The sequence below is a fragment of the Scyliorhinus canicula genome, chromosome 1 (assembly GCF_902713615.1).
Source record: "Scyliorhinus canicula chromosome 1, sScyCan1.1, whole genome shotgun sequence".
In the NCBI taxonomy this organism is placed as follows: Eukaryota; Metazoa; Chordata; class Chondrichthyes; order Carcharhiniformes; family Scyliorhinidae; genus Scyliorhinus; species Scyliorhinus canicula.
In genome coordinates this window covers 28,684,497-28,711,707 of record NC_052146.1, presented here as the reverse complement: position 1 = coordinate 28,711,707, position 27,211 = coordinate 28,684,497, and the positions used below count along the sequence as shown (strand labels likewise).

The following is a 27,211-nucleotide window of genomic DNA, read 5'->3' as shown; positions in this document are numbered from 1 at the left end:
TCGTCAAGGGGAGATCATGCCTGACAAATCTATTAGAATTCTTTGAGGAGGTGAGTAACGAGGCAGTTAGACAAAGGAGAGCTAGTGGACCCGATCCATTTGCATTTCCAGAAGGCCTCTGACAAGGTGGCATATAGGAGGCTGCTAAATAAGGTATGAGTCAATGGCGTTAGGGGCAATATACTGGCATGGAGGTATGAACATGTATGAACATGCAGGTTCAGTTGGCAGTTAAGAAGGCAAGTGCAATGTTCACATTCATTTCGAGAGGGGTAGAATACAAGAGCAGGCATCTACTGCTGAGGCTGTGTAAGGCTCTAGTTAGACCATTTGGTACACTGTGTGCAGTTCTGGGCCCCAATTCTAAGAAGGATGTGCTGGCCTTGGAGGGGATGTGTGGAGGTTCAAAAGAATGAAGGGCTTGTCATATGAGGAGCGATTGAGGACTCTGGGTCTGTTCTCGATGGAGTGTCGAAGGATTTTGGGAGTGGGTGGAAATCTCATTAAAACTTACAGAATACTGAGAGGCATAGATGGAATGGACGTGGAGTAGATGTTTACATCTTGTAGGAAAGACTAGAAGCCGAGGGCACAGCCTCAGACTCAAGGGGCGATTCTTTAGAACTGATGTGAGGGGTAATTTCTTGAACCAGAATGTGGTGATCTGTGGAACTCTTTGCCGCAGAAGGCTGTGGAGGCCAAGTCACTGAGTGTCTTTAAGATAAATATAGATAGGTTCTTGATTAATAAGGGGATCAGGGGTTACGGGGTGAAGGCAGGAGAATGGAGATGAGAAACATATCAGTCACAATCGAATGGCAGAGCAGACCAGATGGGCCAAATGGCCTAATTCTGCTCCTACATCTTATGGTCTTATTTTTTTAATATACATTTAGAGTACCCAATTCATTTTTTCCAATTAAGGGGAATTTAGTGTGGCCAATCCACCCACCCTGCACATCTTTTGAGTCGTGGGGGCAAAACCCACGCAAACACGGGGAGAATGTGCAAACTCCACACAGACAGTGACCCAGAGCCGGGATCGAATCTGGGACCCCGGCGCTGTGAGACAGCAGTGCTAACCACCGCCACCGTACTGCCATTGTATGGTCTTATTTATTTATTTATTTTATAAATTTAGATTAGCCAATTATTTTTTCCAATTAAGGAGCAATTTAGCGTGGCCAATCCACCTACTCTGCACATTTTTGGGTTGTGGGGGCGAAACCCACGCAGACACGGGGAGAACGTGCAAACTCCACACGGACAGTGACCCAGAGCTGGGATCGAACCTGGGACCTCATCGCCGTGAGGCAGTTGTGCTAACCACTAGGCCACCGTGCTGCCCTGTATGGTCTTATAATGGTGAACGACAGTAAGCTGTTCAACTTCAGGGGTATCACAGCCAAATCAGATCCTCACTCTACATCCACAATGTACTTTCCAGGGGGGCCATCAGATATTCATCAGGGCAGTAATTCCTGAATATATCTCCTTAATTCAAGGTCAGTGAGAACAATGTAGCAACCCAGCTCCGAACTGGCCAAGATTAGTTAACTGATCACACTGCAAAAAAGGACATCAACCATTTTAGAGCAGGGGAAATGCAAGACAAGAAAAATAAAGACATCTTCCATGTTTTCTGACAGCAAGAAAGGATGAACAAATATGGGTTGTTGGCAGAGTGAAAGCCAATATGACTAGCCTCATGTGAAAAGGATTCAAACACTTCTGAAACTGTAGCTCCGAGTGTTCTCCATTATGTTCAAGACCAGGTACTTAACGGCAATGCAATAACCTTTAAAACAGTGGCTTTTTCCAACTAGGTGCCCTTCCTTCTTTAACCAACTCAGAAAAATTAGAAGGTTTACACAGATTCTCTGGTTAATTGAGAACAACCTGCCTACAAGCGCCACATGGGCTTTTTTTCCAGGCTTTGTTTTAAGTTGCTCACTGTCTCATTTTTTTTTCCACACAACAAATTCCCACAGGATAGGCTTTAAACAGAGCAAACTTGTTTTGACCTAAACCAGCTGTATGGTGTTTACAGCCAAGGTATGGAAACTGTTTGAACACAGAACGTGTCGCAATGACATGTTGCAGCAGTAACTAGCAAGGAAGTGTTGCAAACAAAACAGTGCACTCTGTCTATCAGATTTGTAATTGAAAATTTGGAAAAATAACGTTCTGCCCAATTATAACAACAAAATAAGGATCCTGTAAGTAATTCCCAGTTAGAGTCCAACCACATATACTTCATTTTGCATGGAAGCTACATTCATTCACTTCCCTGTTTTCACTCCTCATTTATTAAAAGTACTATAATACAGTTGTGTAGGTTCCAGCAAGCCAAGTTATTCTCACCTGCCAACAATAAACACACACTTTCCAGCAGAGGTCACTGGACCAGTCAAGAGCAGAAACCGCTATTGCTTTAATCCCACTTCTTGGGTTAGGATCAGTGAGGCACTTTTCAGGAACTACAACTGTGATCTATCTCCTGGTACATAGTTTAACAGCATACGAGGCAGGGTATTTACACATCAAATGACCTTAGTTGTGCCTGTCGATATATCCGTCACTATTTGTTTCAGCATATGACATAAAAACAGACAAACTTAATATAAATTTCACAACTCTGGTTTCCATTTCAGATCACTATGAAGTGACTCCCTGTTAGAAAGTACATGCCTATGGATACTGGTTGGTCCATATAGGGCCAAGATGTAATATCTTCCTTTGAAGAATAGCAGATGAAACTCACTGTTTAGTTCGCTGCTTCTAAAGCAACCTGGATATGATGCTACATATATGCAACAAAATCCTCAAACGGGTCTGTGCCAATAGGAGAAGGAGCATGATTTTAAAAAGGAAAACTGTGAAGTGAACTGTACAGATAATTCGCACAGCAGACATAATGAGTTCATTTAAAGTCAAGCATTCCACTGCTCACTCCTTGCTTGTTTCATTGAAAGCAGCTAGATATTTGCAGTCTGCTAAACGTGTGTCCAACCCTGCTGCTCCCAGTGGAGTCAAGTACAAGAATTCCCAGATTCTGGGTGGTGCCCACTAATTGGTACAAATAGGCTGTTTTCTGGATTGTGATGTTTAGTGTTCAACCCTCACAGAGATAATTTCCAAAGATTCAGATCTTGTTGTTTACCTTAAACTTTTCACAGAAGTATCCGTACCTCAACATTATGGCAGTTCTTCACATTATCACAGTCACCACCACATTTATAAATTTGCTAGCTCTTATGCCTGGATAACCATACACCTTCAAGTAACACAAACATACAAAACAAGTAAATATTAGATTGCAGAAACCAAAAGCACAGTAAGTGATAGAACATGGTTTATCTTCTGAATCGGCTGGTCAATGGGTTTCTGATCTCAGCTCAGACTTTTGCAAGTGCATTTTTCGTGAAGGATAAACTTCAAAAGGAAAGTGCCATTATGAGAGTCCAGAACACTGTATAGCAAGAGCTTGACAAGAGGCCATGATTATTGGAGCTGCTGTTTCATGTCCAAATGCCGAAATATATATATGTTTTCCTAATTTACAGGATATCTCGAGTTACTGCAGAAATAGATGCAGAAAAGGTTAATGAATATTCCTGTGATTCAGCAGCCTGGCAAATATAAAACCATCCACATCAAAAAATGTTTAAAAGTTTAAACGTTAGGTCCTTCATCTCAAATGCAACAGTCCTAAAGTCCATATACTGCAGCTCCAAATGGCAATTACTAGTCAGTTATTTTGCTGATATTGATGCATGTGTGCATAATAGGAGAGGGCAGGATGAAGAGCACTTTTGATGACCTGTTAAAAATTTTGACCATGTTCACCGTCTAGACTGGGGAGGGACGGTGGTATAGTGGTTAGCACTGCTGCCTCACAAGTGGCAAGGGACCTGGGTTCAATTCCAGCCTTGGATGAAGATTGTGTGGAACTTGTGACTACGTGGGTTTCTTCTGGATGCTCTGGCTTCCTCCCGCAATCCAAGGATGAGCAGTTAGGTGCATTGGCTATGCTAAATTGCCCCTTAGCGTCCAAGGATGAGCAGTTAGATGAGGTTACAGGCAGAGGGCGGAGGAGTGGGTCTATGTAGGGTTCTCTTTCAGGAGATCAGTGCAGATTCGATGGGCCAAATGGTCTCCTTCTCCACTGTAGGAATTCTACGGTTCTAGATTCACAGGTGAATTATAATTAAGATTTTCAGCATATGTTAAATGATACCTCATCATTAGTTTTCACCTTCAGAAACAGGAAAGAATGGTCAAAAATAAAGTTTCCATGGTTTTCGGAACGTATGAGCCCGTTCCTCCAATCAATTAGATCATGCTAAAACTGTATTTTAACTCCATCTACCCATCATGGCTTCCCATTATGGGGCAGCCCCACACCGTTGGGAAGCCCCCGCCCGGACTGCCGGCAAAATGGAGCATCCCGCCGGTGGAGAATCCAGCCCCATGTCTAACAATTTCACTTTAACATGTTCAAGTAGCGTAACACCTTTTTGGAGGGAGAGTCCAGGATTTCCACTACTTTGCGGTATTATCTGATTGTTCTTTGGGACTTGGGGGCAGGGGGGTGTATAAGTGGGGGAGAGAGAGACAAGGGCAGTTCAAGTGACAATAATAAATCACATGAGACTTGACTAATTGTATGTGAAATCAGCTGTAAATGGTACTGGTATAATGCATGGAGAAGTATGCAGTCCCCATCATTAAACGATAGAAAATCTAGGACAGCCAGTCTGTGTGGGTGCTTGCTGTATTATTGATGCAGCTTTTTACACAACACACTTTTGAGTGCAGGAGACTGCAGCATGTTTTAAAGCTAAAATGGGAACTGCACGGAAAGCCTTCCTTCCTCTTTGCCTTAAAAGTCCTGTGGTGCAACACAGCTGCTATATTCAATCAGAGTATTGACCTGACTGTGCATTTTCATTGTAGGATCCCCTTCTGCTCTTTCATACACGGTACTGATCCAAACCTCCACTCTCAATAAAAACAAATCAGGGATCTTCTAGAATAGACTTCAATTGATGTTCCTCATGAGTTGAAGCAATAATTCACTGTGCATTGTACTTACTCCTGATAGAGGTAACGGATTCTCTAGAATAAATACTGAGGTGAATAACTTAAATGCAGACAAAAACCATGCCTAAATTCAAAATCTAAAATAATTGCCAAAATGCCTGAATATTTTCAATAGCTGAGAAGATTAAAGACCACAGGATACTGAATGAAAGCCTAGTATGTTAATGAAAATGGTCCCAGGGCATGCAAAATGAATTTATCAGACTTTTTAAAAGATTTTACAGCATAGCTCAGCATGCTACACAATAGATTACAAGAAGAACTGGTAATCATGCACAACATTCTAGTTATTTTTTTTAATTTAGAGTATCCAATACATTTTTTCCAATTAAGGGGCAATTTAGCGTGGCCAATCCACCTATCTTTTGGGTTATGGGGGCGAAACCCACGCAAACACGGGGAGAATGTGCAAACTCCACACGAACAGTGACCCAGAGCTGGGATCGAACCTGGGACCTTGGCGCCGTGAGGCAACCGTGCTAACCACCTGCATCACCATGCTGTCCTAACATTTTAGTTCTTAACCACATTACTATGGTGAGCAGAGACCAGACACTTGCACATAGAGCAAAGGGGATAGCCAAAGACATATTGGGCTGTTCTTTGAGAGAATGAATGGTTGAGGGCTCAGAACCAATAGTTTGCGCACAGGCTAAAACACACATGCGGCACAATCTAACGGCCATGCTGCCTCCCACTCAGGCCAGTAAATCTCATGAGAAGTCTCTCGTGAGATTCACCCAGCTGGTTACGCCTCGTGAGATCCAACAGGATCTCGTGAAGTGTCGCAATCTGGATCCTGCCACTCACAAATGTGCGGGACCCATTTTTCCACATTCAAGTGTACTTATTCGAATATACTCTCGCCAGAGTTACCCAAGGTGCGGGATCTAATCCCCACGGCTTGAAGACCCCAAGTGTGCTCCATTTAGCACTGGTCTCCACCAACATGGACAAGGCATACTGGCACTTGGGAAGGGGGATATCTCTGTGGTGAGGGTCTAGAGATTGAGGCAATTAAACGCGCTCAACGCAGGACCCTGTTTCATTTCTGTTAAATCATGCCCAGAAGTGTGACATCCAGAATTCACAAAAGGGGAAAGAGAAAAAATTCTCACGCTTCAAGATAAGCAGAATAACAGGAACCAAATGGATTAAACTCATAAAATGTTATGAAAATAATTTTACTTCAGAGGTCATTTAATGATACATTGACGTTCCAATGTTTTGTGACTTAATGTGATTTCATGCATACGGCTTCCCAATCACGTTCATCTCAAACTTAGAAAATGTTGACTTTTTGCAATTCTTTTCCAATTTTCCCCATTTCCTCTCCTCTACTCTGAGCACTAACTTTCATGCCATGATCCATTTGCACAAACGACAATTGCCACATTATTCACATGTAAGCTTTAACAGTGAATACTGATAGACAACCTAACTATGGAAGGCAAAGCACGTCTGCATCCAATAGGCACAAAGCCTGTCTGCATCCAATAGGCACACACTTTCCAACAGGGGCTGACCAACAGTTGATTTTTTTTTGTTCTGTAATTGAAGGCCAATTGTAATGCCTTGAAGAGACTTTGACTTTCAGTGCCAACTTTGACTCAGTTGTAGCACTCTGCTTTCTGCCAGAAGGTTATGAGTTCAAGCTTCACTCCAGAACTTGAGCACAAAGCCCTTGCTGGCTTTCAATGCGGTACAGAGGGGTGTGCATGGCAAACTCATGATTGAATCATCTGAACCTCGGGTTAATCTATGCTCTGCCTCTTGAAGACATTCGCTAAACTCTACTTCCTTGACCTACCTTCAGATCACTTGTCTTACTGCCTATTTCTTAAGCTTGGTGGGTTTCTTTGGTTTAACTACACTCTTGTTAAGCATGTCGAAGCATTTTACTTTCTTAAAAAGTACCATATAAATGCATTTGGTCGTTGATGAAAAAAACAGGGATGAGGTAGGAGAAATCAAGATCCCCAGACATACTATTTTAAAATGTCCAGTTTGCAACCCTGCAGATGACATATTCCTGCATGCATTAATTGAATAAGCTCATGTTTTAAAGACTGGCAGAATCATCCATGGAAAGTAATTTTCCAGGCAAATTGTTTTATGTTGAAGCTGCAGAGGATCAGTCATCAAATATTTTACCATTGCCTTTCTGGAATCCCAGCACCAATGTGATACAAAGAATCCCAAATGCTAAGCAATGCTCTTCTCCATTTACAAATACATATGTTGCTGATGCAAAACAAAAGGTGACAGAGTGGTTAGCACTGCTGCCTCACAGCACCAGGGACCCGGGTTCGACTCCTACCTTGGTTGACTTCCTCATTCTCCCCTTGTCTATGTGGGTTTCCTCCCACAGTCCAAAGTTGTGCAGGTTAAGTGGACTGATCATGCTAAATTGCCCCTTAATTTCCAACGGTTAGATGGGGTTACGGAGATAGGGTGGGAGAGTGGGCTTAGGCAGGGTGCTCCTTCAGAGAGACAGTGCAGACTCAATGGGACGAATGGCCTACTTCTGCACTGTAGAGATTCTATCTGAAGGCAAATATAAAGAGGCCATGTTGTCTGTGCCTTTCAAGGGACACTCTCGGTACTCAAAAGAATTGGATGACTGAATTAACTATTTTGATATGACAGCAGAAGTTGGTACTTCCCATCAGCAGCACACTACCTTTGTATAAGTCACTTCAGTAGAGCTACATTTATGATTGGTTTGAAAAGGATAGAAACTTGAAGGTGCCAAAATAAATGTTTTTAAAAGGCTGATTTGTCACTGCATGATTGAGCCTATACCATACTATGGGTGGTATCAGAAGGAGGAACTTAAAAATTCAAACTGTGAATACTACAAATTCATGCAACGTGACAGGACATGTTGAAAAATAGGCAATCCATTACAAAGTACAGAGCACGTCCTGGCACGTTGTATGTACTAAACACTCATAATTTTGAACACAGTACCAAAATGCTATTGTGGCATTCCAACAGCTAATAGTCAGGCGTGAGAAACTGAAATAGGCCTCTTTCCTCTCCGCAGACCTCCCTTCCCCCTTACTTCCTGCTTGGCTCAATACTTCCTATATTCTCAGGTTACAGATTTTCTGCAGAAATTCTGCCTCACCCAGCAGTGAGAGTTTTTTTTTAAATTGAGGGTGTTACTGACTTGGGAGTAATAGAAATAAAATAATTCAATTTGCATTTTATGTGATTCTCCAGTACTGGAAAAAACCTTTATGACTGATGGGGGTATCTAATGTAACTGGGTTCAACACAGAAGCAATCCTATTATATTTACAATTTATCAAATGAAATCCACAGTATGTAACAATCCTAGGACATATAGTTCTATATCTAGAATAATTTATGATAAATTACTACAGTGTAATCCTATAGATTTTATTATCAATCCATTGGATATCTGTAAGAGTCACTAACAGCCCTACCTATCATTAATCATCTGGCACAATCCATTAAAACCCAGTAGATTGCCTAAAAAATCCTAGGTCCATTGCAAAGTCCATAATAAACAAAATTACTTCAAAGTAGCTGTTCTCCAGGTTGTTTTGTGACATAGTTCCTGGCAATGTATCACCAGGTAACAATTAGCTCATTGCAGTTCAGTCAGTACAAAATGCTATTCAGTTCCTTCCAGTGCAATCCAGTACAGATTTTTCTTGCTATGTGCCCAATAACAAAATGACAACAGTACTTACTGTCAAATTTAAATAGACTGTAAAGGTGGGGAGAAAATTGTGGTCATAATTACTGCGGCATACAATTGCCCCTGTGAATTGTAAAATAGCACCTCCAGTTCAGCTAGTTTCCTTTCTTATTTGAAGTCAGACACCACTTGTGCATATGTACATTACCCTACTTCCTGCTCCAACAGCCACCATTCTTTATGCTTATTGCTCTCATTCATCATACTCATCAAACACTCTCTCCTGGCTAATGCACTTGTGCGACAGGCAACAGCTGTCCTAAAGACACACTGCATGGATTGTTTCCCCCACCCACTCCCTCTTCACCACCCGCCGTTCCCCCCCCCCCCCCCCCCCAAAAGCCCCAAGCCCCAGCCACAAGCACTTTCGAGATTGTTACCTAACATAACTGCTTTTTTTTTGGGGGGGGGGGGGGAATCAGCGAGCGATGTGGTGATTAAATGGCTCATCACTTTTTTCATAAACTCAACAGTGTGAGTTTTTCTTATTAAAGTGAAAACTTAACTGCCTCTTCCAGTGTTCAGGTAGATATTAAAGATCATAGGGAATTCCCCCCGTATCCTGGCCAACAATTTCCCTTAAACTAATAGCACCGAATATAAGCATATATATAGTAGCAGCCTATTTACATCAAAATTATCTGCTATATAGATAACTCATCAAAACTTGTACGAGACACAATAAGGTGGTATATAAATCCAAGTCTGTTCTTCTTCTCGTCTCAATTGCTTAGGAAAAAACTACGCACTTGAAAATAGAGTTCTACACAGCAGCTTGTATTGATAGTGCATAATAGTGCATTTCAGTTCCTGAATACTGCAGTGCATGAAGGATGCAATATAATTTATATCACACTGCTGGGGTAATATGATGCAATGTAAAGACTGCAGGCTGTTGTCAGCTTTATCTGGTCAAATTACAGCAGTGGTGGAAGGGTACATTTTTAAAAATAAATTTAGATTACCCAATTCATTTTTTCCAATTAAGGGGCAATTTAACGTGGCTAATTCATCTACCCCGCACATCTTTGGATTGTGGGGGCGAAACCCACGCAACCATGGGAGAATGTGCAAACTCCACAGGACAGTGACCCAGAGACAGTATCGAACCTGGGACCTCGGTGCCGTGAGGCAGCAGGGCTAACCCACTGCGCCACCGTGCTGCCCTGGTGGAAGGATACATGATAACTGGAGACCGAGCATCACATTCCATAGGATGGTCAATTAAAAGAGAAAGATTAATTGGAAAAGGCACGTGCCCAGGAGCGTTGCTATGATTCTCCCAGCAGCCCACAGTATCATAAGCAGGTTATTATTGTTGAACAATAATAATGGGCGGCACGGTAGCACAGTGGTTAGCACTGTTGCTTCACAGCACTAGGGTCCCAGGTGTGATTCCTGGCTTGGGTCACTGTCTGCGCAGAGTAAGCATGTTCCCCCTGTGTTTGCGTTGTTTTCCTCCGGTGCTCCGATATCCTCCCACAAGTCCCGAAAGACGTGGGTCGGGATTCTTTGAAATCCCGGCCAAGTGTTGACGCCGGCGTAAACACCGGAGTGCTGCACGGTGGCATCAACGGACCTCCTGGCCTAACGATTCAGCGGCCCTCAGGGGACCAGCACGACACCCGAGTGCTGTGCGCTGCTACAGCACCAAAAGGTGGCCCTGCACTGCCGTTGCGGGTTCGCGCATGCACACGACGGCCGTCTCCGTCCCGGCACATGGTGGCCATCCCCACACCTGCACCGAGCAAAATGGTGGAGCCCTACAGCGCGGATGGAGGAAGGCCCCCTCCAGATCGCAGGCGCTTGCCAATCGGTAGCCCACGATCGCGAGCCTGGACGCCGTGAAGGCAGCCCCCCGGTGTCTGTTCCCCCCGCCCCTCCACCAGGGCGGCCATGGATCCGAGCTCCCACCGTGGTACCAGGTTGGAACCACGCCAGCGGGACTCGGCAGAACTAGGTGGGAATTCGGCCGATCGACCGCGGAGTATCGCCGCAGGGTCCTCTTTCACCGGACCCGACCTGCGTCGCATCAACCCTGCGGGCAGGATTGGCGCCGTTTCTCCAGTACCCGGAGGATCGCATCCCTGCGCCGGAATTTCCCGCTTCACCGGTGATTCTCCGAACCGGCGTGGGCTCGGAGAATCCTGGCCGTGCTGTTAGGTAGTTTGGACATTCTGAATTCTCCCTCTGTGCACCCGAACAGGTGCCGGAATGTGGTGACTAGGGGCTTTCTCACAGTAACTTCATTGCAGTGCGAATGTAGGCCTACTTGTGACAATAAAGATTAAAATTTAAATTTAAAATTAAAGCGTTATATTGGACTCAAAGCATTAATTCTGTTTCTCTCTCCACAGATGCAGCCACACCAGCTGAAATTGTTCCAGCACTCCAGCATCTGCAGTATTTAGTCTTTATTAACAGGTCCCTTGTTTAACAGCCCCAGTAGCAGGCCCAGTTGGCAAGTTAGCGGTCTATCCTTTGGTCGAGGAATCACGCATGATAAATTATATTACATCTGAAAGTTTTTTTTAAAAAAACAATTCCTGGACTAAACTTAGGGAAGTACCATTTTGTATAATAATTATTTGTAACTAGAGGTCCAGGATAGAATTGGTGTACTCCACAGTACACACTAGTTCCTACCTTGTGCAGCAAGACAAATAATTTTAAAAACAGATCAGGGTTAAATGATCAGGCACAAAAATCAATGAATACTGTTTGATCATTTTTTTAAAAATAAATTGACAGTACCCAATTCATTTTTTTTTCCAATTAAGGGGCAATTTAGCATGGCCAATCCACCTACCCCGCACATCTTTAGGTTGTGGGGGCGAAACCCACGCAAACACGGGGAGAATGTGCAAACTCCACACAGACAGTGACCCAGAGCCGGGATCGAACCTGGGACCTCGGCGGTGTGAGGCATCAGGGCTAACCCACTGGGCCACCGTGCTGCCCCCCCTGTTTGATCATTTTTTAGAATCAGACAGTACTTCAGCAGAATTTTCTCTTTGGCGACTAGATTGATGGGATTGAGTTTATGCTGTTGTAAATTGTGCAACAACTGTAGGAACAGCTTCCATTGTCTTCAATGGAAATTAAAACTGGGAGAGATGTGCAGCAGGCAGCTGATCGGAAGTTGGTCATTTTGCATTATACCCTAAAGTCAATTTTCTTTATTCACTCATGGATGTGGGTGTGACTAGCTTGCCCAGCATTTATTGCCCATCAACTGAGTGGTTTGCTAGGCCATTTCAGAGGGCTGCATTGCTGTGGATCTGTTCACATACAGGTAATGTGACAAATGGAGGATTTTAGGAGTATTGGGACAATTTAAGGGTTAAAAAGCCTGGGATTATAGTGTGTTTGATTGCAGTGGTCATGTTTTTAAAAAGGATTTTGTTTTGTAAAAGGTCTGGAAGCTTCTAGGAGCCAACAGGTGAAATTTACCAAAGGAATGTGGTTTTCAGTCTGGGCTAATGCACTATGGTTTGACTGAGGAAAAGTACCTGGCGAGTTAATGTACTTTCATCTACAGAGTAAATTTGTTTTCAGCTTGGGGAGATGAAATCGTTGCTGTGAGAAATGCGGAGAGTAAGGTTTTGGACAAGGCTTCCGAGAGTAGGGAGGTGAAGTCTGATCTGTCTGACACAGAGTTCACAATTGTCTCACAGTACGATAATTATAAAAGAATAATAATATTTCAAGCAGAGCAGTCTTGTCTCAGAACAAAAAAGAAGCTGAAACATGTCAGGTAACCCAGCTTTTTGACGACATTCAGCCAAAGTCTGAAGGGGTTCTAACAGGAACTATATCTGTTTTGTAAAGCAAGTATTACTCTATGACATTCTGATTTTAAGCTAGATTGATAGCTGCATGTGCTTTTTCTTGGTTCTTGGTTGTCAAATTGTGTAGTAGTCTTTAAGGAGGTAAGCTGTTGTTTTCAGGTGTTAAGTTAAAGAGTTTAAGATTGTATTCATAATTAAGTTTTGAATTAAAAAGTGTACCAAGGGGCAGCACGGTGCCACAATGGTTAGCATTACTGCCTCACGGCGCCGAGGTCCCAGGTTCGGTCCCGGCTCTGGGACACTGGCCATGTGGAGTTTGCACATTCTCCCCGTGTTTGCGTGGGTTTCGACCCCACAACCAAAGATGTTCAGGGGAGGTGGATTGGCCATGCTAAATTGCCCCTAAATTGGAAAGCCCTCGGCGCGATTCTCCCATGCTGCGCGATTCACCGCCATTTGCACGGCGCGTTTGGCTGGGCCGCCAATTTTCCGGCCTTGATGGGCCGAGCGGACAGCGCCATTCACACCTGCTCGCAGCCAGCGGGAACTCTGCGCGGGGGGCAACCTGTGGGGCGGGCAAAAGCGTTCCTTCACCGGGGGGGGGGGGCCTCCAATGGGGTCTGGTCCACGATCGGGGCCCACCGATTGGTGGGCCGGCCTCTCCAGCCCCAGCCCTATTTTATTACGCGGCCGACCCCTGAACTCCCACATCATGTTGCGTCGGGGCTGGCGCGCTGAGGAAATCCCCCGCGCATTCGCGGGTTGGCGTAGCCCAACTGCCACAATTCGCGGGTTGGGGCGGCGCCCATTTGGTGCAGGGAAGGGAGGCTGGAGTGGCGTGAACCGATCCAGCGCCATGCTGGCCCCCTGTGGGGGCCAGAATCGGTAGTGCCCGCACCAGTTTCGCACCATCGTGAAACGTGACGGCGTTCACAACGGCGAGAACACTCTTGTCTCCATTTCGGAGAATCGCGCCCCCTATTTCTTAGAATCATGTGCAGGAGGTGGTCATTCAGTCCATCAAGTCTGCACCGGACCTTGGAAAGAGCACTCCACCCTATCCCAGTAACCCCACCTAACCTTTTTGGACACTAAGGGCCATTAAGCTTGGCCAATTCATCTAACCTGCTCATCTTTGGACTGTGGGAGGAAACTGGAGCACCCGGAGGAAACCCACGCAGGCACAGCGAGAACGTGCAGACTCCGCACAGACAGTGACCCAAGCCAGGAATCGAACTGGGGACCCTGCAGCTGTGAAGCAACAGTGCTAACCACTGTGCTACAGTGCCGCCCCTTTCATGCAATCACTCCTGGAGAGAATCATTCCTTCTGCACAAATAAACTAAAATATTGGGGTTTTGGTCCAGTATCCTTACCACGGTTCTGTCTGGTCTGAGATCTTAATAATAAGGATGGCAGATTTCCTTTCCTAAAGGATGTTAGTAAACCAGGTGACAATGGCAATGGTTTTATGGGACCTCTGCTGATGTCATGTAAGAGCAAGACGCGTGACAAGTGGCTCCCTGCAGGATCTTTTTTTTAAATCCCTTTTATCCATTTTTCCAGGGGGGGGTTTTGGTGTCCAAACTCAGTTTGTTGAGTGTGTGGACTCTTTCCTGACGGAGGCATGTGGAAAACGTCGACAAAGAAGCTCAATACTAAAAAGAGTCAGGAGAATAATCATTGATAAAAGCTGAAGGAGGAAAGATGGCCACCGCGCCCATTACACTAGACATGACAGGTTTGCCGTGGTGATGGCGCAGAAGCTGGAAAAATTGGGCTAACAGATGAAGAGGCTGCGGTCTTTTGAGCCAAGTTGCATTGCCGCAATGGGTCTAGCTGTTTGTTTGTCTGTGTGGGGAGGGGAGGGGGGGGGGGCAATAACAATTTTTTTAAAACTATGGTTTCATGGTCATCATTTGACTTTCTAATTCCAGATTTTTAGTGAATTAAAATTCTACCATCTGCCTGAATCACTAGTCCAGTGATAATACCACTATACACCACCTCATGTACCAGTGCATCCCCACGACAAATTGACAAATTACCCCGCGAATTTTCATCCTGTTTACAATTTTGTTTCGAGTAAGTTTTTTTTAAATCACCGAATGCTATAAATTCAGATGAATAAATCTACGGAGTGACCCCTGTTGAATTAGTATATCACATGGTGTGAGGCTTTTTAAGTGCGTAGTGCCACAGAAATCGGATTAATTAGTAAGACCCCTCAAGGCATGGTTTGCATTTACCAGAGGTGTTTTAAAATAAACTCTCCATTTGTAACATTTTTATGGCTTTCATGATGTGATGAAGCTATAGCCAGCTGCTCCAGTTCTACTTTAAATGAATAAATCATGACTTGCATCATTTACTAAAGGCTCCAGATGGACATTAGAAAAATAGGGCTACAGATAGACATAGACATAGAATTTACAGTGTAGAAGGAGGCCGTTTGGCCCATTGAGTCCGCACCGGAGAGACCAACCCACTTCAGCCCCCACCTCCACCCTATCCCCACAGCCCAGTAACCCCACTTAACCTTTTGGACTCCAAGGGTCAATTTATCATGGCCAATCCGCCTGGGAGAAAATGCTGAATGAAAAATGACAAAAAATATCCCATGTCAAAGGAAGTGACATCAGCCATTATTAAACCATCCTTCATAGAATCCCTATAGTGCAGAAGGATCCAGTCGGCACCGAATCTGAACCAACCATCTGAAAGAGCACTCTGCCCAGGTCCACTCCCCTGCCCACCCTATCCTATCCACATAATCCAACTTGCACATTCCTAGAGACTACGGGTTAATTTAACAGGGTCAATCCACATAACTTGCACATCTTTGGACTGAGAGGAAATTGGAGCACCCAGAGGAAACCCACGCACACATAGGGAGAATGTGCAAACTCCACAGAGACAGTCACCTAAGGCGGAATTCGAACCTGGCACTGTGAGGCAGCAGTGCTACCGACTGTGCCATCGTAACCATCTTATACAGAGTCTTACTGATATACGTCAAAAAATTGTCTCCCTGGGCAGCATGGCGGTGCAGTGGTTAGCTCGGTTGCCTGACAGCACTGAGGATCCGGATTCGATCCAAGCCCCAGGTCAATGTCCATGTGGAGTTTGCACATTCTCCCCGTGTCTGCATGGTTTTTACCCCCACAACCCAAACATGTGCAGGATAGGTGGATTGACCACTGTAAATGACCTCGTAATTGGAAAAAAAAAAGAATTGGGTACTTAAAATTTATTTTTAAAAAGAAAATTGTCTTTGTATTTGTACTTTATCAACCTATACAGTTTCCTGTATGTTGCATGAACAAGATTTACTGCATATCAGCCTACATAGCTCCCCATACAAATGCTCAGTCTGTACAGCTCCATGATCAATTTATGCAAACCCATGTATTGCCTTATTTCAATCCTTCCATGCTATCCATGCATACAGGTCTTTATACATTGCTTAATCCATATAACTTCCCATGCAACACATCTTTCAGGTCATCTTGAACCATGACACTGATCAACACCTTGCAACTCAGGTCTTTTAATTAACAGAACTCAATCCAGTTCACACTTTATGTCTGCCCTTTATCATAATACTGTTCAGTGCAGCTCCTTCTGTGAAGTCCACTGCCCATCTCCCTGTCCGGTTGTCCGATGGCTTTCCATTACTTATACATGTCATGCCAACAAGATTAAAGAGGTTGACATAGTTTTGCTGGGTTAGTTCAGTGAACAGCACAGCTATTTCCAGCCTCTCACATTTTGAAAGTTCAACAGGCGCAGGAAATCAGCCATTTGTACAGTTGGATTTATTTTTTTTTTTAAACACGTAGCCTGGACTCCTTAGAATCAGAAAAGTCCAGAGCGCACCACGGCGCAGTGGTTAGCACTGCTGTCTCCCGCCACCGAGGTCCCGGGTTTGATCCCGGCCCCAGGTCACTATCCATGTTGTAGAGTTTGCACATTCTCCCCGTGACTGCGTGGGTCTCACGCACACAATTCAAAAAGATGCGCAAGGTAGGTGAATTGGCAATGCTAAATTGCCCTTAATTGGGGAAAAAATTGACTACTCTAAATCTATAAAAAAAACATTTTAAAAAAGAATCCGAAATGTGCCACAAAATTAATTGCTGAAAATGCATCATTAATCAGAATTTAATCGTCACAATCACCAACAATGCCGAACCCTGTATCCTCAATGACAGAATGCATACCCATCAGTCAGAAGCTCAATTCCATATGCTCATGTGTATTCACATATGCAACAACTTTTAGGTTTCCTAATTTTAGGCTGCGAAATTTAAATTAGATTGCTACAGTTGTCAGATATTGAAATTGTCCGCCAATACATTTTTAAATGCCTCCGAAACATTGCTTGTTGCTGGCACTGTTACCAACCTACAAGTCTTACTTCAGATCTCTGATCTACATGAAGGGCCTGTTCTGTGCTGTATTTTTCTATGTTCTATGTACATCTGTTCTGTGAGTGTTGCTGAAAACCTGTTTTCAAATAGAGTCATTAGTTTGTATTAAGCTGCATTTGTTTATCCTTCTCTGCCCAATAACATCCAGTTTGAAGATGGACTATGTTAAGATTGTACAGCAATTAAGTCCCTTTTCTAGCTTTGATTTATATTTTTATTAAACCGATATGCAACTCGCAAAACTGTTCTTTTTCCAGTGGCAGTAGAATTTCTATCTATTGCAATAGAATGTTTTCTAAGTACCTTACGAAAGAAAATGAATTTAGCATTTTCATTTAAATCAAGAAATGAAGGAGAGCACGGTGGTGCAGTGGTTAGCATTGCTGCCTCACGGCGCCGAAGTCCCAGATTCAATCCCGGCACTGGGTCACTGTCCATGTGGAGTTTGCACATTCTCCTCGTGTTTGCGTGGGTTTCGCCCCCACAACCGAAAGATGTGCAGGGTCGGTGGATTGGCTACGCTAAATTGCCCCTTAATTGGAAAAAGTGAATTGGGTATTCTAATTTTTTTTCAAAAAAATGATGGCTAACAATGGCATCATCAGATGCAGACCAATCAAACTCTTCAACAAAATAGGACCAAAAAAAGGAGCTTTGCCTCTTAAAGCATGCATTAGGAAATCCACTATGTAGGAGGATTATTAGGCAGCACGGTGGCACAATGGATAGCACTGGAACGACAGCGCTGAGGATCCACGTTCAAATCCGGCCCTGGGTCACTGTCCATGAGGAATTTGCACATTCTCACCGTGTCTGCGTGGGTTTCACCCCCACAACCCGAAAGATGTGCAGGTTAAGTGGATTGGCCATGCTAAATTGCCCCTTAATTGGAAAAAAAAATCATTGAGTACTCTAAATTTATTTATTTTTTAATGTAGGAGGATTATCAAAAATAAAGAAAACAAATATTGTTTAAAATGCAGCCAAGGTTTTCTGTTGTGCAGTCTTGACTACAGATTCATACTGGATTTAACAAAATGGCTTTATGTACACAGAAATAGGAGCAACCTCTCCCTATATTATTGCAAACTGAACATTTAACAAGAGAACATATCAAAATACTGAGAATGCTTTAATGGTACACTGGACTTTGCAAAGGAAGAACAGCTAGTCAAGTTAACTCCATCAACAGATGCATTACTTCCAAAATGCTTTTCATTCTGTGGACTCCAAGCATCTCAAACAAGTTCATGGGCTACGTGGCTTATTTGCATGTTTGAACTGTACTCTTCTGTGCACCTGAAAATTATCAGGCAACATTAGCTAAATTGTAATAACCAAAACATTGCACAACACGACAGCAGAGTGAATCAGAATGTGAAACTTGAAACAATATTTAGTAACCTGACTTAGAGCTGTAAACTGAAGCAGAGAAACTGCTCAGTGAATTGTAGAAGGGCTCAAATGATTTTGCATCTTCCAGTTGCCCAAGCTACAGTCACTATTTCTGAGAAATGCAATGCAAAATACTAAATGCTCCATTTGGCAAATATAGCTGAATTACTAGCCAATGTGCCTCAGTAAAGATCTCATTGTAAACTTTAAACATTCCCACAGAAACACTCCTTTGTATCACAGAGACTAAATAGTATTTCTTCCTCGAGATTTGTTTATTGTCACGTGTACAGAGGTATAGTGAAAAGTATTTTTCTGCGAGCAGAACAAACAGATCATTTAGTACATAAAAAGAAAATACATAATAGGGCAACACAAGGTACACAATGTAAATACATAGACACCGGCATCGGATGAAGTATACAGGAGTATCGTATTAATCAGGTCAGTCCATAAGAGGGTCGTTGAGGAATCTGGTAACAGCGGGGAAAAACTTGTTTTTTTAATCTGTTTGTGCGTGTTCTCAGACTTTTGTTTGATTTTCGTGTCGTCTGTCATCTTACTGCCCGCGATAAAGCTTTGCAAACTTACTCGCCAATTTCCAGCAGCAACACAAGTCATTTACTCCATTCGGTGTATTTTTGACTAGAAAGCATTGGATGGTACAGAACCCAGAGAGCTGCAAAAAATGAATTTATTTATTGAGGCCATCAGCCACATGTGCAAATGGGGTAGGAGGGGACTGTGGATCTAAAATGAATAAAACCTGTTTATCAGGGCTTGCTTTACAGAGGTTTTTTAAAAAGATTCACTGAGTTACATGTTTAGGAAGCTATCCAAGACCATAACTACAATCTACAATTCCAATGTGCTTTTTAACTTATTTTTCAAATTATTAGCATTTTAAAAAATTAATTTGGAGTACCCAATTCATTTTTTCTAATTAAGGGGCAATTTGGCGTGGCCAATCCACCTAGCCTGCACATAGAACATACAGTGCAGAAGGAGGCCATTCGGCCCATCGGGTCTGCACCGACCCACTTAAACCCTCAGTTCCACCCCATCTTCGTAGCCCAATAACCCCTTCCAACCTTTTTGGTCACTAAGGGAATTTATCACGGCCAACCCACCTAATCTGTACATCTTTGGACTGTGGGAGGAAACCGGAGCACCCGGAGGAATCCCACGCAGACACGGGGAGAACGTGCAGACTCCGCACAGACAGTGACCCAGCGGAGAATCGAACCTGGAGCCCTGGTGCTGTGAAACCACAGTGCTAGCCACTTGTGCTGCCATGCTGCCCATCTTTGGGTTGTGGGGGCAAAACCCACGCAAACACAGGGAGAATGTGCAAACTCCACACGGACAATGACCCAGATCTGGGATCAAACCTGGGACCTCAGCGCCTTAAGGCAGCAGGGCGAACCCACTGCACTACCGTGCTGCCCTTATTAGCATTTCCAACACACATATTTAGTGTAGATCACAATATAGTTAACTTCAAATTAAAAGTAGGCTCCAAGCATAAAAGATTCCGTTGGGCCAAACCCTTCTAATATACTGTACTGCAGAGAACCAACTTCTCATTTCTCCACAGAGATTCTCAGGAGATTAATACAAACCAACGACTCCCTTTATGTAAAATGTGAGTGGATGAAACCATTTAGTGCCTTTGACATAGAAACATGCTCAAATTTGTTTCACAGGATCGGGGTGGGTACAAGTGGTTCAAATGAATGTGCTGCCGCGATTCCTGTTTATTTTCCAATGCCTGCCGATTTTCTTGCCAAAGGCATTTTTAGAGAGATTGAAGGGATGATTACCTCGTTCACATGGGGAGGGAAGGTGACCAAAATTTAAAAAGGTGCTACTACAGACAGGAAGGCAGGCAGGGGGCTTGGGTCTTCCAAACCTGATGTATCATTACTGGGCGGCGAATGTAGAGAAGGTACAGAGCTGGGTCAGAGGGGTTGACTCCCAATCGGTCAGAATGGAGAAGAGTTTGGATATGGGGGTCAGGATTGAAGGCGCTAGCGACAGCGCAGTTCCCGACGGCCCCGGGGAGATACTCAGGGTGTCCGGTAGTAATAGCTTCGTAGAGAATTTGAGGCAGTTTCGACAGCACTTCGGGTTGGGGGCAGGGTCAAGAGAATGTCGATTCGGGGGAACCATAGATTTGAACCAGGGAAGTGGGATGGAAATCTTCGGAGATGGGAGGAGAAAGGAATTAGGACACTAAAAGATTTGTTTCTTGGGGGTCGTTTTGCGGGATTGAAGGAGCTGGGAGCGAACAATGGGCGGGAACAGGGGGGAAATATTTGGATACACGCAGGTTCGAGACTTTGCCAGAAAGGAGATACAGAGCTTCCCAGTACAGCCGGCTTCAACATTGCTGGAGGAGGTGCTGACGACAGGGGGACTGGAGAAGTGGGTAGTATCAGAGGTTTACAGGGCTATTTTGGAGGAGGAAAAGGCACCACTAGAAGGGATCAAGGCTAAGTGAGAGGAAGAGTTGGGAGAGGGTATGGAGGAGGGGTTCCCATGTGATGTGCTCCGGAGGGTGAACACCTCCACCTCGTGTGCGAGGTTGCGGCTGATACAGCTGAAGGTGGTGTATAGAGCGCACCCTACAAGGGTGAGGATGAGCCGGCTCTTTGAGGGGGTAGATGATGTGTGTGAACGTTGCGGGGGAGGCCCCGTAAACCACGTTCCTAAGTTTTGGTCCTGTCCAAAGCTGGAGGATTACTGGATGGAGGTGTTTAGGATAATCTCTAAAGTGGTGCACGTGAAACCGGACCCGGCACGTGGGCGGCCATATTCGGGGTGTCGGACCAGCCGGGGTTGGAAACGGTCAGGGAGGCAGATGTTGTAACCTTCGCTTCGTTGATCGCCTGAAGGCGGATCCTGTTAGGGTGGAGATCAACCTCTCCGCCCTGTGCCCTGGCGTGGCGGGGGGACCTGCTGGAATTCTTAACGCTTGAAAAGGTCAAATTTGAACTGAGGGGAAGGATAGAGGTGTTCTACAATTCATGGGTGTTATTCATTATGCACTTTTGAGAATTGGATCACATCGAACATAAGGGGGTTTGGGGGCTGGGAGGGTTGGGGGGGGGACCCTATGTGGTAATGGTGACTATGGGTGATTCCTGATTCCTTTTTGTCATTTTTTTATGTTAACATGCGGGCCATTGTTATCGATATGGGGATTGACATTACATTTGTTTCTGATTATTGTTTATTGTTGGGTGTAAATTTGGGAGAAAATGTGCAAAAGGAGAATAAAAAAATATATATATTTTTTAAATTTGTTTCAGAGACATAAAATGGACACCTCGCAAAGGAGGGGATACTTGGAAGGTTATTTGATCCAAGAAGCGGACATTCCTGAATTGCCCTCTTATGGACTAAACTGATCTCTCTATGCATCTTCTCTACTGTAGTAGCACTATACTCTGTGCTCCACCCGATGTCTATGTATTACATTGTGTATTTATCATATGTACTATGTTTTCATGTATAGAACGATCTGCCTGGACTTTATGCAGAACAATACTTTTCACTATACCTCAGTACACGTGACAACAAATCTAAATCTATTGAGGATGACTTTAAAGGAGGAAAGAGTGGTGAATAAAATCCAACACAAACAACTTCCCATTCATTCCCAGCATAAAAATTCCAAAGGAACTTATTTTCCAAACACTGTACAGAAATACAATGAAACATTCCTGTTCTCATTGGCATTGTGTAAAATTCCAATACATTTGAGCAGTTTCCTAAATTTTGGAGTTTTATGAAACAACTTTTACAGACAAGCTTTGATATGAAGACCAGGGATATCAAACTGTCCAAAAACACATTTTCAGTTCTTCCATGCAGCTGTTTGTATATGTAACCTCTGAAATGGCTGCTAATACAGTCTCTTTGATCAAATTCAAATTCAAGATCTAAGCCTTTACACTTTTCAGAAGATATAAAGATAAAGATTTTCGCTATAAAGTAATGAATTTTTTAGAACTGAAAATAATGCACCTGGGTGTTTCTAAGAAATGATATCAATTAACTGCACTTTACTCAAATAATATTAAAACAGCTAAATGATGGTGAACACACCACACCTTTGGGAGGATGTACTTGTCTTGGAGACAGCACAGCATAATTTTACCAGAATGATACCCTGGATTTCAAGAGTTAAGTTACAGCGAAGGATTAATAAAATTGGGTTGTGACTGCTGGAAGTTAAGAGAGTTAAGAAGTTGTTTGATCAAAATCATCAAGATATTAAGAGGGATAGTGAAATGATAAAAATAAACTATTTCTGCTGGTTGGAGGATGACTAGGGACCTAATTTACAAATTAGTGCCAGACCTCTCAGGGGTGAAATTAAGAAACACTTCAGATAGAAGTTTGGAACTGTCTTCCGTAAAAGGCAATTAGTGCCAGGTCAACTGTTCATTTTAAATCTGAGACTGATGCATTTTTGTTTGCCAAAGTGGACATGGAGCAAAGTATATGGAGTTCGGGAAACGGTCAGCCATTGAACTCATTGAATGGAGGAACAGACTCAAGGGGTTAAATGACCTAGTCATGATTCTATAGTCCCATACCAAAGGCGGCCTCGAATGTATATTGCAGGATTTAAGATTTAAGCGTTCTGTAATTTTACTTACTTTGCCTAGAGATTTCACAGACCATTTTATCAGATGTCAAGTTTGGATGGTAATGTTCATATGTTCCATTTTTGCATTGTTTTCAACAACTGAGGCACAGAAAAAGCTACGAGTTCCCAAATCATAGAATAATTTGGAGAATAACACATTGGGCACGATTCAATGAAAAAGTTTCCAAGTGTAGTAGCGAGTGGGAACTGCTGTGAGATTCCTGGCACTCGGCGCGGCAATAGAGAGATAATTGATCCAATTAAGGAAGCCCCACGGGCCTCACACCACAAATCATGGCGCTCCAGCAGATTCACCAGGACCGCCACCCCCACACACAATTCGGGAACGCAGACCTGGGGAGGCTCAGAGAGGAGGTCATGGCCTGAAGGAACAGCACCCAGTGCCGCAAGAAGGTGAACGACCTACACCAGGCTGTGCAGGTGTGTTAGCACCGGACTACCCCCCCTCCCAAACCTGGAATGTGCCACCACCCAGCACCATGCCCTGGTCCACCCACCCTCAACTCCCCCCCCCCCCCCCCCCCCCCCCCCCCCAAGGAATGTGCCTGGTACCGCTCCACCCAGCACCGTGCCCATGCCACCCACGCAACACCCCCGCTTGCATAATAATATCTCGGAGAGCCCCAAGGATGCCACCATTGATTCTTCACAGCTCACAGCTTCCATCCCTCCACCAGCGCAGAGACACACGTCGGTGGGCAACAGCAGTGGTCAGACTTCTGGGACACAATTTGGTGAGCACCAGTTGTAGATGTATATCAGGTGGAGGCGAGAACTCACAGGCGAGGCGGCAGTCGGAGTTCTGCTGAATCCCAGTCAGATGATGAACATCTGGACCAGGTTTACTCAAAGCTGATGCAGATGACAGAGTGCAGCCGTGATACTTAGAGAGGGGTGTCAGCAAACCTCCAGCAATGAATGGCTCACGAGTGGCTATGGTCTCCACACCGGTCACCGGCTTCTGTACTGGCACCATTACACAGGTCTTTAGCGGGTACCCTTATCCACCAAGAGGCAATCAGCCATCCTGGGGTGGTCCTCGAAGAGGTTAGGGAAGTCTGACTGCCCCAGGATTTAACTGTTGTGCACACGCTCTGGGAAGCATGCAAGCACATGCATGATCGTAAGGTGTTGGTTGCACAGAAGCTGGATGTTCAAGGAGTGGAACCCTTTCCTGTTGACATAGGGCACTCCCAAATGGCCCAGTGAGCACAGGTGACATGCGTGCCATCTATGAGCCCCTGGACCTGGAGCATCCTGGCGATGGCAGAGAATCCTGCACCTTGTTGCGCTTGGTCATGTCCAAGTTTATATAGTTCTCTCCAAGGCAAACGGGGCATCTGTGATTCTGTCGGATCTCCCTGTGGGCTTGTTTTTTTATTTTTTTATTTTTTGCTTTATTCACTTACGAGATGCGAGTGTCGCTGGTTAGGCCAGCATTTATTGCCCATCCCTAGTTGCCCTTCAGAAGGTGGTGGTGAGTTGACTTCTTCAACCGCTGCAGTCCTTCAGGTGCAGGTACATCCACTGTGCTGTTAAGAGAGGGAATTCCAGGATTTTGTCCCAGCGACAGCGAAGGAACGGCAATAAATTTCCAAGTCAGGCTGGCAGTGACTTGGAGGGGAACCTCCAGGCCACACAAATCCCCACTTGAGCCCTGGAATGATCCTGAGGTGTAAATGTTCAGGGCTGCGATGACTTGACAACCACTGGCAGCAGGTGTCCTCCTCCTCCAAGTAGTGCAAGGTCCACAAGTACATCGCACAGTGGCCTGACAGTCTGATTGTTGCGGCGGAGCCTCCTGCAGCATGTGCTGTCCGTCATCAGCTCGAAACAGGGCTCCGTCCCTAGCTGGATAGAGTTTGGGGAGGACCCCTGCAAATGGGCTGCCGCCTCAAGTCTCTATCGATGCTGCTGCTGCTGCTGTCTGGCCACCTGGTCTGCCAGCAGCACCACTAGGGCAAGTTCTGCGGGGTCCAGAATATTGTCCATACCATTCAATCTCTGTAAGGAATTGGGAGAGGGTGCGAGACTGACAAACAGTGATGTCTTCCACCCCTGGGATCCTCCAGTCCCCCCCATTGCTCTCTGCCACCCCCCCATGCCACCCAGCATGTCCTGCCCAGGCACATCCAGCCGCAGCAGGGGCCCCTACTCACGGCCCCCACACTGCACCCCAGATACCCGCACGTAACGTTATCTCCCCATTGCACGAATCCACTCTTTGGCCGAGGACATATCCCCGGGGCTGGGGCACATCCCCGGTTAGTTGGATGATGGTTGCTGCGTCCGTGGTGTTGACTCCCGCAGTGTTCAGGCACAGTGTCCAGACATCACGGTCTGATTGGGATGCTAGACTCCCACATGGTACATGGCATGCCCACCACGGGAATCCACTTGGGATGTATGAAGTGCTCACTTAACTAGGATTGACAACTCTCTGTTAGCAATAGCCTTCGGCTGCACGGCCAGAGGCCTCCGGGGACAGTGGGATTTATGGGTGGTCGGTGGGACAGACAGGCAGGGACTAGGGATGCCCCTGGAATGATTACACATGATCGAGGAGCTGGCATGGCAGATCCGCGAACGGTTTCCCTCCACCCCCCCCCGGCCAGCTTCAAACCCCGCCCCCCCATGGCAGTGCACGAAACTGAGGCTAGACCCCACCCTCCCCTCCAAGCACAAGAGCAGCAAGTCCAGTGCGAAGATGGCTTCTCACCTCTTCGGGTCCCTGCAGCAGCCCTACCGCCGGCTTCAAGCTTTTAAAAAGGAGTACTAATCTGCGCCCTTGTGACCACTTGCTGGGAAGGCAATTAGATCACTGGTGGTTGTTGGATGTTTGATGGAAATCGGGCTTAAGTGGTGATTATTGGTTTCTCGCCAGGCTACGGTGGGATCCCAATTTCGCTTACGGGAGCAGGCTGGTTGCATAGCGAACGGTTTGCCGCCAGAGCGGTTCTCATTCTTGGCCTCTCCAGCTATTTACAGGCCTCATCATGCTCTCGCTCAAGTGCAATGAGACCACTGAATCGCGCCCATTGTTTCTAATGTTAATATTTCCCGATCTCTTGTTAGCATTTGATGCTCTATGCAGTATGCTCAGACAAGAGGACGTTGAAATTTGAGGTGGTCAAAGTCTCCATGAAATATTGAAGTAAAATTCAATCCAATAAGCAGTACAACATGCTATGCATTACAGTAATTTACATCTTAATATCTCAACTTAGCCCTGGAGTTTCATCGGTGTTTAGTTTGCTAATTTTTGAGTAGAGAATTTAGTAATTGGTTCTGATCGTGCAAAAGGATGGTGATGCCTTTGGTATGAAATTAGTGACATTCACCAGGATCGTAGCAACGTGTGGGATGGTTGTGGTGACATCTGAAATGGAAACTGTGAAGACTGAACAGGCTGAAGGCAAAAACCTGAGGATGCAAAACCAGGAGATCGGAAACATGATCTGGGATTCAGGAGGCAGCAAAGCAGCAGCTTTCATTAGAAAGGACAGGAAACGTGGGAACAATACTGAACATGCTTCTGACTGGTCCAATTAGGATCATTTCTTTCTCCCATTTCAATCCCACTGATGCACCTATTCCTTTATTAAACTTGATTGATTTTGTCAGGGATCCAGTGCATTGGTCAATAAACAGCGTTTTCAAATTGCTCTCTATTCTCACCGTTTGGTAACACTCAAAATTTAAATGCAACAGAATATTGTTATTGAGATATAGCGGAATTGTGCTCACGTTGGCTTAGCTGGTAAATCCCAGGCAGCATGGTGGCGCAGTGGTTAGCACTGCTGCCTCACGGCGCCAAGGACCCGGGTTCATTCCCGCCCCAGTTCACTGCTCGTATGGAGTTTTCGCATTCTCCCTGTGTCTGTGTGCGTCTCACCCCCACAATCCAAAGGTGTGTATGGTAGATGGATTGGCCGTGCTAAATTGCCCCTTAATTGGAAAAAAAAAAGAATTGGGCTCTAAATTTATTTATTTTTAATTAAAACAAACTTGGTAAATCCCGAATTCATTACAGCTAAGAAGATCCCTGGCTCAATCCCCGGTCTATCCTGAA

The 27,211-nt window shown here is 44.8% G+C and overlaps 1 protein-coding gene across 2 annotated transcripts in view; it reads right to left on the bottom strand.

Moving 5' to 3' along the window:
- grk3 (G protein-coupled receptor kinase 3) overlaps positions 1 to 27,211 on the bottom strand; it is a 408,882-nt gene that overhangs the window by 368,946 nt on the left and 12,725 nt on the right. The gene's annotated exons all lie outside the window — the stretch shown is intronic.